This window comes from Orbicella franksi, chromosome 6, assembly GCF_964199315.1.
Source record: "Orbicella franksi chromosome 6, jaOrbFran1.1, whole genome shotgun sequence".
Taxonomy (NCBI): Eukaryota; Metazoa; Cnidaria; class Anthozoa; order Scleractinia; family Merulinidae; genus Orbicella; species Orbicella franksi.
The window spans coordinates 28,446,459-28,460,312 of record NC_138150.1 but is presented as its reverse complement, the minus strand read 5'-3'; the positions used below and the strand labels follow the sequence as shown (position 1 = coordinate 28,460,312).

At 37.9% G+C, this 13,854-nt stretch overlaps 1 long non-coding RNA gene across 3 annotated transcripts; it reads left to right on the top strand.

Moving 5' to 3' along the window:
* The first annotated feature begins 2,373 nt into the window (after positions 1-2,373).
* On the top strand, positions 2,374-4,300 carry LOC145488884 (uncharacterized). Of its 3 annotated transcripts, XR_014049538.1 has the most exons (4): positions 2,374-2,585; positions 2,705-2,837; positions 3,152-3,252; positions 3,608-4,300. It is a non-coding gene; the product is annotated as an uncharacterized LOC145488884 (long non-coding RNA). The 3 variants fall into 3 exon arrangements; XR_014049540.1 differs by lacking the exon at positions 3,152-3,252; XR_014049539.1 differs by having other exon boundaries at positions 3,152-4,300.
* Positions 4,301-13,854: the final 9,554 nt, after the last annotated feature.

Sequence of the window (13,854 nt, the reverse complement as noted above, 5' to 3'; positions counted from 1 at the left end):
GAATGGAAACTGGAGAAGAAGGAGAGAGAGACTGGCAACAAGGTTGCCAGACCAGTCGCTTTCGATAGTAACTCTGCTTCCCTTTCCACGCTGTGTTGGTGGTCTTTTGAAAGATGGGTCTTGCTTCAAAAGGAAAAAACTACACAAACTTTTTACGAAGAAATCGAGGAAACTGGAACGTACTTTAACTAGTTGATCTGTTCCCGACGGTTGTCAAGATAACAAAGGATCGTGAGGCACTTAAATCAAGTTCACTGCAAAGGTAAGGAATCCAATTTTATAGGGATTTTCTGTTATGATAAGCTATAATTCTAAACAAATCAAACTAAGCAATGCATTGTGTGCTCTTTAAAAACCCCAAAAGCCGAAATTCACCTAAAAGGTTTCAGATCGACCTGAGAAAACGAGATAAATTCTGCAAAATAAGCTTAAGCTTGTTGTAAGTCCACCAAATCTATTTTGAGAACCCACGTGTTTCAACACCCAGTCAGCACGATGCAGCAAGTAGAAATTTGCAATGCTTATCATTTTTTCCTTTGAATTATTTATAAGGATTAACATTATATGAGATCTGTGGTCTTTTCAATACATCAAGATGTAGGTTTTTTTTTATTTGTCATTTATTTATGTCAGTTATTTATTTGTTTCCCACTGACTCATAATCTTTTTTATTCTTTTGATTTTGTTGTGTCATGAATTAAAGTGACCGCGAGGACAAGGAAATACAAGAAACATATTGATGATCCCACTATACCCATACCAAAATCTACAAGATTAGACCAGTTGATGTCATCTCCCTCTCTTGCATCACTTTTTTCTGGAGATCATTTCCAGCACCATGAACAGAACACCTCAGAGTTTTCGGCTCGCCTGAGTGAGATGGCTGTTGACAGAAATGTTGTGGATGACTTTGATGGACTATGGAGTCAACCTTTATGCAAGAATTGAAGCTTCACAGAAGCATTTGATGAAATTGAGTTGCCTATACACTGTACCTGAAAAGACCACAGAAATACCAATTGATGTAATACACACAACAACTCAGATTTGTCCACAGACAGTGATTCAGATAATGATGTTGAAGTTTCTAGTTCTGACTCCTCTGAAGAAATTGAGAACTCTGACACTGACGGCCATTCACTGGACTCCCCTGATGAAAGTGAAACTAATTGTTCACAAGAAAAGAACATTTTCTGCCAAAGAATTTGCCTGTATGGCTATTCTGGCCTTCATTTCAAGACATTGTATGACAATGAGAGGCTGCTAAAGATATCCTTGTTTTAATGAAACTACGGGTAATTTGTCCAGAGAATGTCACAGTACAGTTTTGCAAATTTACAGCAAGTGTGTGGAAACTGTGAGCTTTTCATTTCTGACATCTGTGAGAGATGTCTTCCTCTTTTTCCTAAAGTCATAAAGGATCAAGTCAAAAATTGTTCAACAGTGGGCTGTGATGGGTATGTGTGTGAATCTACAATTATATTAAATATATACATGCATATAATTATATACTTTTGGTTTTATTGAAATTGTAAATAATATATATACATTTATGCTGACAGGAATTTTTTGCCTAATCTATTTATCAGATCTGAGAGCATCCATTTTTCTATCAGTTAAACTCTGGGTGTTTGATTTAAAGGTCCATACGGGCACATATACACTAACAAATCAGGTTGGATCTAAAAAGCAATGTTATGAGTGCTATAGTTTTATGTTGAGTTGTCAGACTTAAACTGGAATTAATGTAGTAACATTTGTTTGGAAATAATTACCTTGGAGCTTGACGACAATAAAAAGGTATGGAACTCCAGGGAAATGATCCTGTTGATTTTTACTAATTCACAGAAACTGATTCATGCACTGAGTTCATCTTTAATTTTGACATTTTGGGAAATTTATAGAAATTTCAAACACAATATTTCATGTGTTTTAGCTGTTCCCAAAAATTCCCAGTCATACTTTTCACTATTCCCAAATATTGCCAGAAATTCCAAGGTCTTGGATTAAGCATAATTTGCATGGCTTGGAATAACTTGGAATTCCTAGGAATTCCCAATAATTCCCAGTCATACTTCCACTATTCCCAAATATTCCCAGAAATTCCAAGGTCTTGGATAAAGCATAATTTGCATGTCTTGGAATAACTTGGAATTCCTAAGAATTCCTAGGAATTCCTAGGAATTCCCAGACTACTGGGAATTTATTTCGCAGGGGAATGAGCCACTTTGTGCAAAGTATATCCATATAAAAGAAAGAACTACAGGAAACGGAAAAAAAAAAACGACTAAAGGAAACGGAAAAGAATTAATATTTCAAAATCTCTTGCTTGAGATAAATCGTCGATCAGTAGGTTTGTACTGAAGGCCCGCGCATGTGCGAAATTTGGCTCCGTTCTCATTGAGATTCAAATGCATCCGCCATCTTGAATTTATCGGAGTTGTTAAATTTTGCGCGAATTTAGCCGTTCTTGGTTAAAATTATTACGTCTTTTTGTCGCGTGTGTGGATTTCTTCTCGTCGATCTACTTATTTTATCGCAGAGGCAAAATTATGGACGCAGAAGAGGCAAGAAAGGCTACGGTGGTGAGTTTCCTTCGACTCAATTACGTGACAGATTAAAATGTGTGAACTGTTTCGTAGTTTCTGGGAATATGCTCCAACGCAACGTCCATTTTCTCTTTCTTCTGTTGTTATCCTCTTAGGAAAATCGCATCTCCTGTTCGTTCAAAAGCGCTTGTTCCACGAAACAGAAAGCAAATGCAAATCGTGGCTGCCCTTGCAGATGTGGTAGTGAGTGCATGTGTGGTTCGACAGCAAATCCGTGTCGAAAACACGGTGAGATTCCTTATTTATGCACTTAGCTTTGATGTAACATAGTTTGTAAGTAGGTTTGAAGGCTGCACGCGAATGGAACGACTAGATTTCTGGCTATTTTTGTTTCTGTTTGTGTTCAAGTCTTCATATGTACACATGTTCATGTGTACAGCATGTCTTTTCATTAAGGCCAAACATTTCACCAAGCATAGAGCAGTTTCGAGTTTTTGCAGTTTGAATTGTCTTTTCCTTGAGCTGAGAAGGTTTCTAGGAGAGTTTGATTTTTCGTATACAAAGTACAACAGCTTTGACATGACTCTTTTTTTCATATCAAGGCTGGTGCAAGTACAGCTTCATTTGTGGCTGAAAAACACAGCCATACCAGACTGACAACAGGCCACGTGAAGAGCAGGAGAGGATAAAATAAAATAGAGATGTAAGGGTCTGCTTGTATAGAAATATGTTTTTATTTGTTATTATTCCAATAACAAAAATATGCCTACATATGGAAAAGACCACAAAAATCAAAGCTTGAACACCAATGCAAATGCATAAAGTTTAGCAAGACAAGATTTGTTTTGTTGCTACACTTGATTTTTTTTTTATTTCTAGGCCCACTTGAATTGGCAAAAACTCTGTGCTTGCTAGCAAGCTGTCAAACTTGAATCTTTGAAACAGTTGTTGGCTCTACCTAAAATAAATCAATTACAACACTTAATTTTGTCAGGCCAGCTAAAAATACTTTACAGAACTGTACTTTATTGGTGATTACCTCCATAATGTTCTTTTAGGAATTCATTCAAATGCTTGATGAAGCAATGTGTGCAAGCTGTGTGCGAGAAGCCTGCCTAGAAGAATTGACAACTTAGATGAGACCATCAGTGAAAGCAACATTTCTCAACCCACCCCTGGTACATCCACAGAAGGACAGATGACAATTGTGGATGGAATGCCTAACCCTGCACGTCCTTCTAGTAACTCGGCAATACCATGGTGCAAGTGTGGCATGTACCAAATTATGCTACAAGAAATAGACTGCAATGACAATAGCATGCATGTCTTTATGAATGCCGACTATTGGCAAAATGTTCTCCATAGATACGGTTATCTGGGGAAAGGAAACCAGGTGTGCCCTTCCTGGTAGTAACAGTTATCCATTGGCAATATCCCTCACACTGGAGTTTATTTGAGATTCAGGGCTGATTAAACCAAAACAAATGCAAGTAACAAGTTCTTTCCCCCTGAAGAAAAGCCTACAAAGAAAGCATTATTTTATAGTAATATTGGAAGAGGCATTTGTTTTGTTAATGTAAATCACCTCCACACCTTGTTTTCACCTTTATCATTGCACATTCAGGATGGGTGTTGGTTCATTATGCCGAAATAAAATGCATGCTCAATACATGGTTCTGAGCTGAAAATTCACCAACAGCTAGTTTATGAATTTGTTCCTTTTATAACAAGGCCAAAGTTTATTACTGGAAAAAAAATCAGTACAGAAAAAAGATCAATAAATTCAAGGTATAGACAGAAAAAAGATCAATAAAACAAGGTATAGACTAGAAGAGTACTCTGGGATTTTTAATGAGCCAGATTTTCAAGCTACATTTCTAGGCAGGCTTGTGCAATTTTAAAAATATTTCCCTACAACTGATGGCAGTGCCAAAACCCAAAACAAAACCACTGAAATGAAACTCCTCACAACTGTCAACAGCCAACTGTAACCTGAGTGTTATTCAGGCTAACCAGGGTTTTATAGAGCTAACCTGAGTGCTATCTTGTTGTTACATTTTGTTTGCAGGGCTGCAAATAACAGTCGGTCATCAGTCATTGGCCGACCAAAATTTGCTCATGTCCAACGAAATCCCAAATGTGGGTGGACATGATGTCTTGACAATTTTTTTTTTTTTTTTAATTACTTTACAGTAAGGGTGAATAAAGATCTACTGTGAGTAAATCTTACTTTTTCGGTGATGCCCGACCACAATTTGTTTTGTCTGACCAAGATGGTGTTTTAGTAGGACATATGTCCTTTCAAGAGAAAAAAATTATTTGCAGCCCTGGTTTGGTTATTTTGTTTCTGGTTTTAGTACCTGACCTATGCAATTTTTCCATTTTTGCTAGCAATGTTTCATAATATGCAGTAGTTCCAAAAGACTTTGCTTTCATCAAACACCCTGGGACATACTGTATTCAATAACTAGTCATGGTCAGCACAGTCACCAAATAGTAATCAATAAATTTTATTGACTGTATACATGTACTTTAGTGGAGATGTAATTTATTTTAGAGTGGGAGAGAAGTAAAAATTGGTTTGATCATGTCATTGAAATGAAAGAATATTGGTACACATTGTAAAAAATAAACAATTTGTATGTTTGAGGACAATTTGGATTTTAAGCATCTATACTGTATTAGACAAATAATTTGACAGTATTGAAAGACAACTGTTCCCAAAGAGATACTCTAAAAGAGGCCATATCTTGTAAACAGGACTTCCTTATATGTTCAATAAGATGCTGATATGCCTGTAATGTCAACATTGGTAGAACTCGCTGTAAGATCAGTATCCTCTCTGCAACAAAGACATTGAACACAACACATATTAATCATACAATAAGTACATATATGCATAAGTGAAGCCTTGGAGCTGATGGCTCATAGTTGCCAGAGCTTATCCTGGTTTCTGTAGCATGAAGAGGCTAGGAGTATTTCTAATCCCCCGGGATGGGATGCTAGTCCATCGCAGGGGCACTCCCCTACCCCCCCCCCCCCCCCGCAATTTGTTAGGTTTCCCCAACAATTCACCGGTACCCATTTATACTCCTGGGAGAGAGGCACTGTGAGAGTAAAGTGTCTTGCCCAAGAACACAACACCGTATCCCCAGCCAGGGCTCGAACCCAAACCCCTCGCTCCAGAGACGAGTGCACTAACCATACATGCATACATATACTCTATTGGCTCAGCCGCATAATATAGTCAATTTTTGAATGCAACAAACAAAACAGTAACAAATATATAAAAAAAAAACTATCAAAATAAATGCAAAGTCACGCCAAATTAAATTTTGAGCATTACTGAAAAGGATGCAGAGCACAAAGGGAATTTTGTATATTTGGATAATAAATGTAAAATGTGGAGGGCAGGACGACTGAAAAAACATCAGTTACTTGACTGGGCCTTTATGATTACGGCTGATCATCCACCCTTACAACAACAAAGCCAAGAGTTTATAGTAATAATAGTCCTGATGATGCACTAATTAACACACTTGTAAAACATACAGAATAGCGAGGCATACTAAATGTAAGTGACAAATTATTTTGTTTTGAAAGGGGGAAATTTCACTTGTAGAAAAATCTAGTTCATATGCCCAGTTAGAGTACATTAAAATAAGTAAACAGGTTGTATTGACTCCGAAAGAAACATATATGAAGAAAATGGCGAAATGAATTAAATGAAACGACTACACATAGTTATTGCTCCTCTAATTAAAGTCAAAGTTGCGTGTGGCAACTTGTTTACAGTTGTACATATCAGCTCACCTTCAACATGGCGCCGTCATTTCACGGAAGAGCTATCTTTCAGTATCTTCTCTCGTCTTGTATTTTCCTCTACTGACTTAGCTTCCTTTACGTGAGAGGCAAAAGAATAGGAAACATGTAAAATGACCAGATAAACGGTACAAACAAAGTGGCAAACTGCACGTGAAAGATAAACGAAAGGTACTTGCCTTCGTCGTTCTAGGGAAAGAAGGTGGCCAGCAAACGCTGAATCACTCCGATATTCGCCATAAATCATCGCAGATACTGACGAAGAATAAAAGCGGCAGTCTAGCAAAATCCTTCGATGGCCTTTTTACCAAAACGTTACTCCCTCAGAAACTGAAGTGTAAATCCTCTTCCGACCACTTGCAGATCGCCGACCGCCTCAAGAAGACATCACACTGCATCAAAACATCCACGGAAATTCACTCACATCGAACACGAGCCAAAATCTACATGTAAATACTCTACAACAGTCAATTGGCTTATAACCGCTATCAAAAGAATAGACCACTCAAGGATAACAGAGATATTTTTCGATAAAGTTACGAATACGTCCTCGCCGACGACTTTGAAAGTTTGAGGCTAAAACTTTCAAACGTTTTCGTGACCGCGCGCGCATGCGCGACCGTGACGTATCCCCTCTAAATGCTGGATTCTCTTTTCTTCTTTCTAACATAGAAGCCAACAAGCTTCAAAATGCATCATAACCAAGTTTAATTCGCTTCATGAAAATGACTACCTTATTACATGAAATTTTCGCGGGACGTTAATTTCGCAAATTTCGCGATTAAAAAAAATCGCGAAATTAAAGTGATGCGAACAGTAAGTGTCGCGATGAAAACATGACGCGAAAATTAAGTGACTTACATTATGTTACTGTTGGCATTTAGTCCCCCATTGTTGTTGTTTTTTTTTTTTTGTCAATTTGACGTTATTTTGCCTTTGATAAAGTCGATTTACAAAATTCAAAATTCAAGGACATGTTACATTGTTACATTATTACATTGCCAAGGAAATACATTGTGTTACCCAAAAGCGCGAAGTCAAAGTGATTCAAAATACAAAAGTTTGGTAATAAGGTACACAACTGAAGCAACCTATCGAAGGCGCCTTATATTGTATAAATTTTGTAATGCAATCAGCTTGCTGAACAATTTTTCAGCAGGAGTTTCATTCGTTCTGTCAGATGTTGACGAGCGTATTGAATACATTTCTTTTAGACTATTTGTAGAAATTAGCAAGTTCGAGATCCCATGTTTTCAAGAGATTGCGATGGATTCTTGTGAAACTTCGCATACTTGTTTAACTTTTGGGTGCCTTCTATTCAAACAAAACGTCCGGACATTTTGAAACGAGGAAAAATAGTACAGAAATTTTCTTGGAAAGCTTCCAGAGAATCCGGATATTGTTGAACTTCCGAGAAACCAACGATTCAACCGAAAATTTCGGAAATTTGGGTGGCAGAGTCACATGGAATAGAAATTCCTAGCAAGAAATTTCCAAAATTCCGGCATACCCCTCAAGGTTGTCCTCTTCATTCGTCCCTTGAAATTTCCGGAAATTTAAGCCAGAATGAGATCAAAATTAACGGTCGGGTCCTTGAGAAGCGCGAAATTACTTAGAGGAAAATTTCCTCTCTTGTTAGAGTCTCTTCCTCTTCCTCTTACGTCTTTTAATTTTCTTCTTTCATTTTCTGTAGAAAGGCCAGAGTTTCTTGTCATTTTTGAAGGGGAAAATGGAAAAATAACCTGCCAAAAAGAGAAAAAAATCAGCATACTAGACGCGAACTATGGCAGACTGGATCGGGATGCGTGTTTACATCCGGCCATGAGCAGCATTAACTGTCGTGCCAACAATTCTCTTCAAATCGTGCTGGACAAGTGTAACGGCAAACCTAATGCCTGGAATTGTAGAAAATTTAGAACCACCTTAAGACTTCAATAGAGCTTGTTAATAAATTGCATTTCGAATGTCTAAAGTTCCTTGTTTATTTGTAAATTCCGACCTCTTTAAACGCGCGGCCATACAGAGATCTGGTTATCTCTATAGAAGGTTTATTCGCTCAGAGCGCATAAAATCTCTGTGAAATACTACCTTTTTTCCTGTTAGTTTTGCACAGATCTCTGTACTCAAAGAGTCAAAATAATAGCTTAAAATGTTGATAACTTCTGCACAACTAAACCACACAAAATATCTCGAAAGAATACACATAATGTCTCTGCCATATTCCGGGAAAATTTCACACAAAAATTTCGGACACTGAAATATAGCTAAAGTAAATTTACGCCTATAAAACTGCATCATCAAGCTCTACAGTTGCACTGACCAGAAAATAACACAAACGGAATACCGATTCCGATTATGACTCTGTCACTTATCATCCAGTGAAAACTTAATTGTCGGAGTCGAAAGCGAAAGAAGAAGAATCAACCAATCACAATGTTCGATTCCGGGCTTTACGATTGGTTGATTTTTGTGTTCCTGCTGCCAACAGCGACAAACTATGGAGACGTTTTGATTGTTCCGATTCCGATTCCTTCGAGCTTCTGAATCCGCTTACGACTCCGATTGTCAATTTGCACTAGGCCATAAGCGCTCGCTCATCCTTGTCTACGACGTTTCTATACCACAAGAAAAGCACCACGTCTCGTCGGATGATCAAAGTTAAGGTGGTATGGTACCCTCAAATGGACCAAAAAGTTTGTTTAAATATGGTGAAGAAAGATCAATTGTGTGCTATTGCACTCAAGAAGAGAAATTAAATTTCTACAGTTTTACTCAAAATGGTTGCTATGGAAACCAGCCACAGCCTTTTGAAGTAGTGTTTTATAGTATTGACGCCAACACTTCCTGCTCTTTTACAAAACAAGATTTGACTGTCAAATAAGCATATCATGTAAGTTTCTGTTTTGTTCTGTGCTATGAACCTAAGTTTTGACAGTTAACTCTTACTTTCAGTGCTTTTTACAGCTTTATTTGGAAATAACCTTATTTTTTATCACACCCAGTGGACAAATCATCTCATGTCACGTGACAGACCTTAAAATGTTACGATTTTTTTGGTTTATATCATCAAGACACTATTGGTCTTTTGATGAGCCCAAGTTTCAGAAATTCTACTTAAAAACCTTGCAAAGTAGAAATGTTGGCGCCAAGTCAGTCGGTACGAAAGTAAACTTTTGAGAAAAATGCACTTTAAGTTTCTTACACGAAGTATTAAGCATTTAACGACCCGAAAATAGTGGGGGAGGGGGTGCAGATTGGATCTCGGGGGAGGGAGCTGTGCAATGGTTGTTCTATTTTGTAAAAAGTTACCGCAGTTGTGGGAAATATTCCTTGTCATAAAGGAAATGAATGAGCCTGTGATGGCAATTTGAGGCAAAGCTTTTCACAAATAATTATACCAATCGAGTTGCGCATGTCTTAAAAGTTTTTTCTAAATAGTTTCGTTCATATAAGTTAAAAATAATCTATATTTTTGGTCACGTCCTTATAGTAAACAGTCGTTGCTACGGCCGTTGCCACGTGAAAAAACTTATACCACTGTGTACTTTCCTTAAATTTCACACTCATCTGGAAGGAAATTCGGCAAGATCGTTTCAAAATGTTTTTGACAAGTCCTCAACGGTCTTAAGAGCATGTCCACCAGAGGACCAGGCAGAGGTGATACATGCCATCTCACCGATTTCAGTGAAACTTGGCCAGATTGAAGGGCATACCCAATAACTCAAAAAGCCAAAACGGTTTCAAAATTGCAATTTTCCGGGGGGAGTTACACCACCCCCCTACTTTTTTCACATAAATTTCTTTAAATACTACACTAAATGAGGGTAAAAGTAGGGGGCTCTTAAACCTGAGCAATTCATCCAATTCAATTGTAGCTATACATGAGCGTAGATTAGTCCTACATGAGTTATGTACGGGAGTTTCATGTAATTTGATTGATTACCTGTCGATCAATGTAAGCTAATAACTACCCATGTAAAATGGCATAGCAAAGTATGGTGATTTTGAGGCCAAATATCTCCTGTGGCCAAGTCCTTCCCAAAGAGATATCTATACCACGGTTCAGTTCCACCTTTAGTCTGTACGAATTATCAAAAAAATTTTTGGGACCTGCCATTTTTTGTTCGCAGATCGAGCTCAAACCCTGCACATCTTGTACAAGATTTTAGTTTAATGACTGACATCGTAAAAGTTCCTGCATAAACCGCACCCGTAGATTAGCCATAACCCCAAGATGGAAGCTCAAATATTGAAAAGCAACGTAAAGACAATAAAGTTTGAAGATCCAGTGAAGTTCTAATCGGTATAAAAACAAAGACAACCAAGTGCGGTTTCAGAACACTGATACAGCGGCTGTTGCGAGCCTTCAAATGCATTTAAAAGTCTTTAGATAACAAATTTTCACTTGTTATACCTTCTCGTCTTCCTAATTCACTCTTCTTAAACTTGAGATTATCTCTTGATAACATTATCGCTTCGCCGGAACACTCCATGACATTAAACTTCGTACACCATATCGAAACGATACGAATTAGTGCTTAGTAGCCAAGCTTTGAAATGTGGAGAGGAGTCTGGGCATCACAACGCGTAATAGAGGGGCTACGACAAAACACTGACCCCTGGTCAACTGACCCCCTACTTAACCCCCTTACCGACCCCCTCAAAAATTCACTGGAAATAATAATTAAAGAAAAATATACATTAAGGCCGACTTACCCAAGGAAAAAATTATTTTTCAATACCGCACAGTGTTATTACGCATACATAACGTGTATGAGCCGAGCGATAATTTTCACGTGCGTTATATTGTTTGCAGGTTCACTGAGAGACTTGAGAACATCACAGCATAAAACGAAAAAAAATGTTAGCATTTCCCCAAAACATTTGCGTTTCTGACGGGCAAAAAAATTGTTGAAAGGGGGAAATAAATTACTATTCCTACTGTAAACATTTTCACTGATGCGCCGAGGTTTCTTGCTTTGTTTACTTTTTGGCGCAAAGATAATTATCTGTCGTCACGAAATATCCCAGTTCATGTTTCACCGAGGTTTTTGAATAGTAAGTTCAAGAACAATTTCATGACCCTGAACTTGGAAAAAAGAAATTAACCCGACATTCCCTGAAAAAAATTCAGAAAACTATTACTGCAATAAGCCGAGACAGAAAATTACGGACATTCATAGTTACTGTCCATTTTCAGCTTAAATAAAACACTTCCTCGCCTTGTTTATTTCAAAGTACCTTTCCTTTTTCTTTTTAACAGCATTTCTTAACGACTATTATTAAATATATTTTTGTGAAATTGTTCTTGAACTTATTGTTTAAAAACTTCAGCGAAACATGAACTGTGATGTTTCGTACGCCAAATGATTACGTCTACACTGAAAAGTAAACAACTTTGTCTGCGATTGTAAGTGGGACCTTCGCACAACAAAGTCATTTTCTTCGTGACCTTTACGTTGTGAAAACAATGTCTAATCTTTCCTGTTCCTTTGCCTCGCACTGTGACTCTCACTGCGATATTTCATCCCAAGGAAACGAGCTTCTTCCTCTGAGCTCTTGCTAGAGATATAAGTGCTCATCTTCGACAAATCTCTGTATCCCAAACAAGTGTCTCTTCTGAGAAAGAACTAATTCTTGCACGCGTGGGGTTGTTTGATGAAGGCGGCCGTGACTTCACAATTTTCCAAAACACCGGGATCAGTTAGGCGTCAAGTTCAAGGCCTCGATAAGATGTCAGCATCCACTCCATGGAAATCGTAAGGGTAAGAGGGAGAGGGGTGTTAACCTGCGAATGTCAAAGGAAATCAAGAATAAATGGAATGTTGTTGTCCCCGTTGGAGCAGGTAAACTGCTTTGTCTCTTTATCTTCGAATCCAGCTATAGTACGAATTCCTACCTTGATTTGTTTTCAAGAATTATAAGCTCGATTACCAGTCGGTGTTCGAGAAAGCGGAGAAAATCTGGCCTTACAAATAAATGATGTCATATTCTGTGAACACAGGTATTTGTAGAATTTGTCGTGGGAAACATCAAGCTGCCATGAAATTCGTAGCAAATGCTTCACCGCCCCAGGAGCAGAGAGAGGAACAAAGTTCAGCAGACCTACCCATGGAGAAGGCTGACAGCACCATTGTTGATCCACAAGCGCACGTGCGATTCTTGTTACCACCGGAAGAACCATCAGGTGAGTTATTACACATGTGTACTCAGTTATCTATTAGTTCGTTATGGTAACACAAGAGTATTTTATACGTAGATACGGTTCCAAGAGATTTTCGAGTCGATTTTTGAAAGGAGAGTTTTGAAGAGGCAGATGAGGAATACATGCCTTTGGTTACACAGCTCATTAACTGCAGAAGAGATGAGTATATGCCCAATTAGCGTTAAAATATTTAATATTTGAGAATTATAATGCACTGTTGATCCTTTTTGATAAAGTTATTAACATTGTAAATAATTATCATTATTAGTTCTTCTAGTTTAGCTGCGACTGCTATCACTTTTACAGCAACATTTATCCATTGGATTATCCCACTACTCGTCTGTGTGAAGTTTTTCTCCTGCTGTAGTCGTTCAAAGATCTTGATGGTACGTAGTATCCCTCTAAAGTAAATAGGTGTCCTCTTGTGTGTTGTGATGCCCAGACTCCTCTCCACATTTCAAAGCTTGGCTACTAAGCACTAATTCGTATCGTTTCGATATGGTGTACGAAGTTTAATGTCATGGAGTGTTCCGGCGAAGCGATAATGTTATCAAGAGATAATCTCAAGTTTAAGAAGAGTGAATTAGGAAGACGAGAAGGTATAACAAGTGAAAATTTGTTATCTAAAGACTTTTAAATGCATTTGAAGGCTCGCAACAGCCGCTGTATCAGTGTTCTGAAACCGCACTTGGTTGTCTTTGTTTTTATACCGATTAGAACTTCACTGGATCTTCAAACTTTATTGTCTTTACGTTGCTTTTCAATATTTGAGCTTCCATCTTGGGGTTATGGCTAATCTACGGGTGCGGTTTATGCAGGAACTTTTACGATGTCAGTCATTAAACTAAAATCTTGTGCAAGATGTGCAGGGTTTGAGCTCGATCTGCGAACAAAAAATGGCAGGTCCCAAAAATTTTTTTGATAATTCGTACAGACTAAAGGTGGAACTGAACCGTGGTATAGATATCTCTTTGGGAAGGACTTGGCCACAGGAGATATTTGGCCTCAAAATCACCATACTTTGCTATGCCATTTTACATGGGTAGTTATTAGCTTACATTGATCGACAGGTAATCAATCAAATTACATGAAACTCCCGTACATAACTCATGTAGGACTAATCTACACTCATGTACAGCCACAATTGAATTGGATGAATTGCTCAGGTTTAAGAGCCCCCTACTTTTACCCTCATTTAGTGTAGTATTTAAAGAAATTTATGTGAAAAAAGTAGGGGGGTGGTGTAACTCCCCCCGGAAAATTGCAATTTTGAAACCG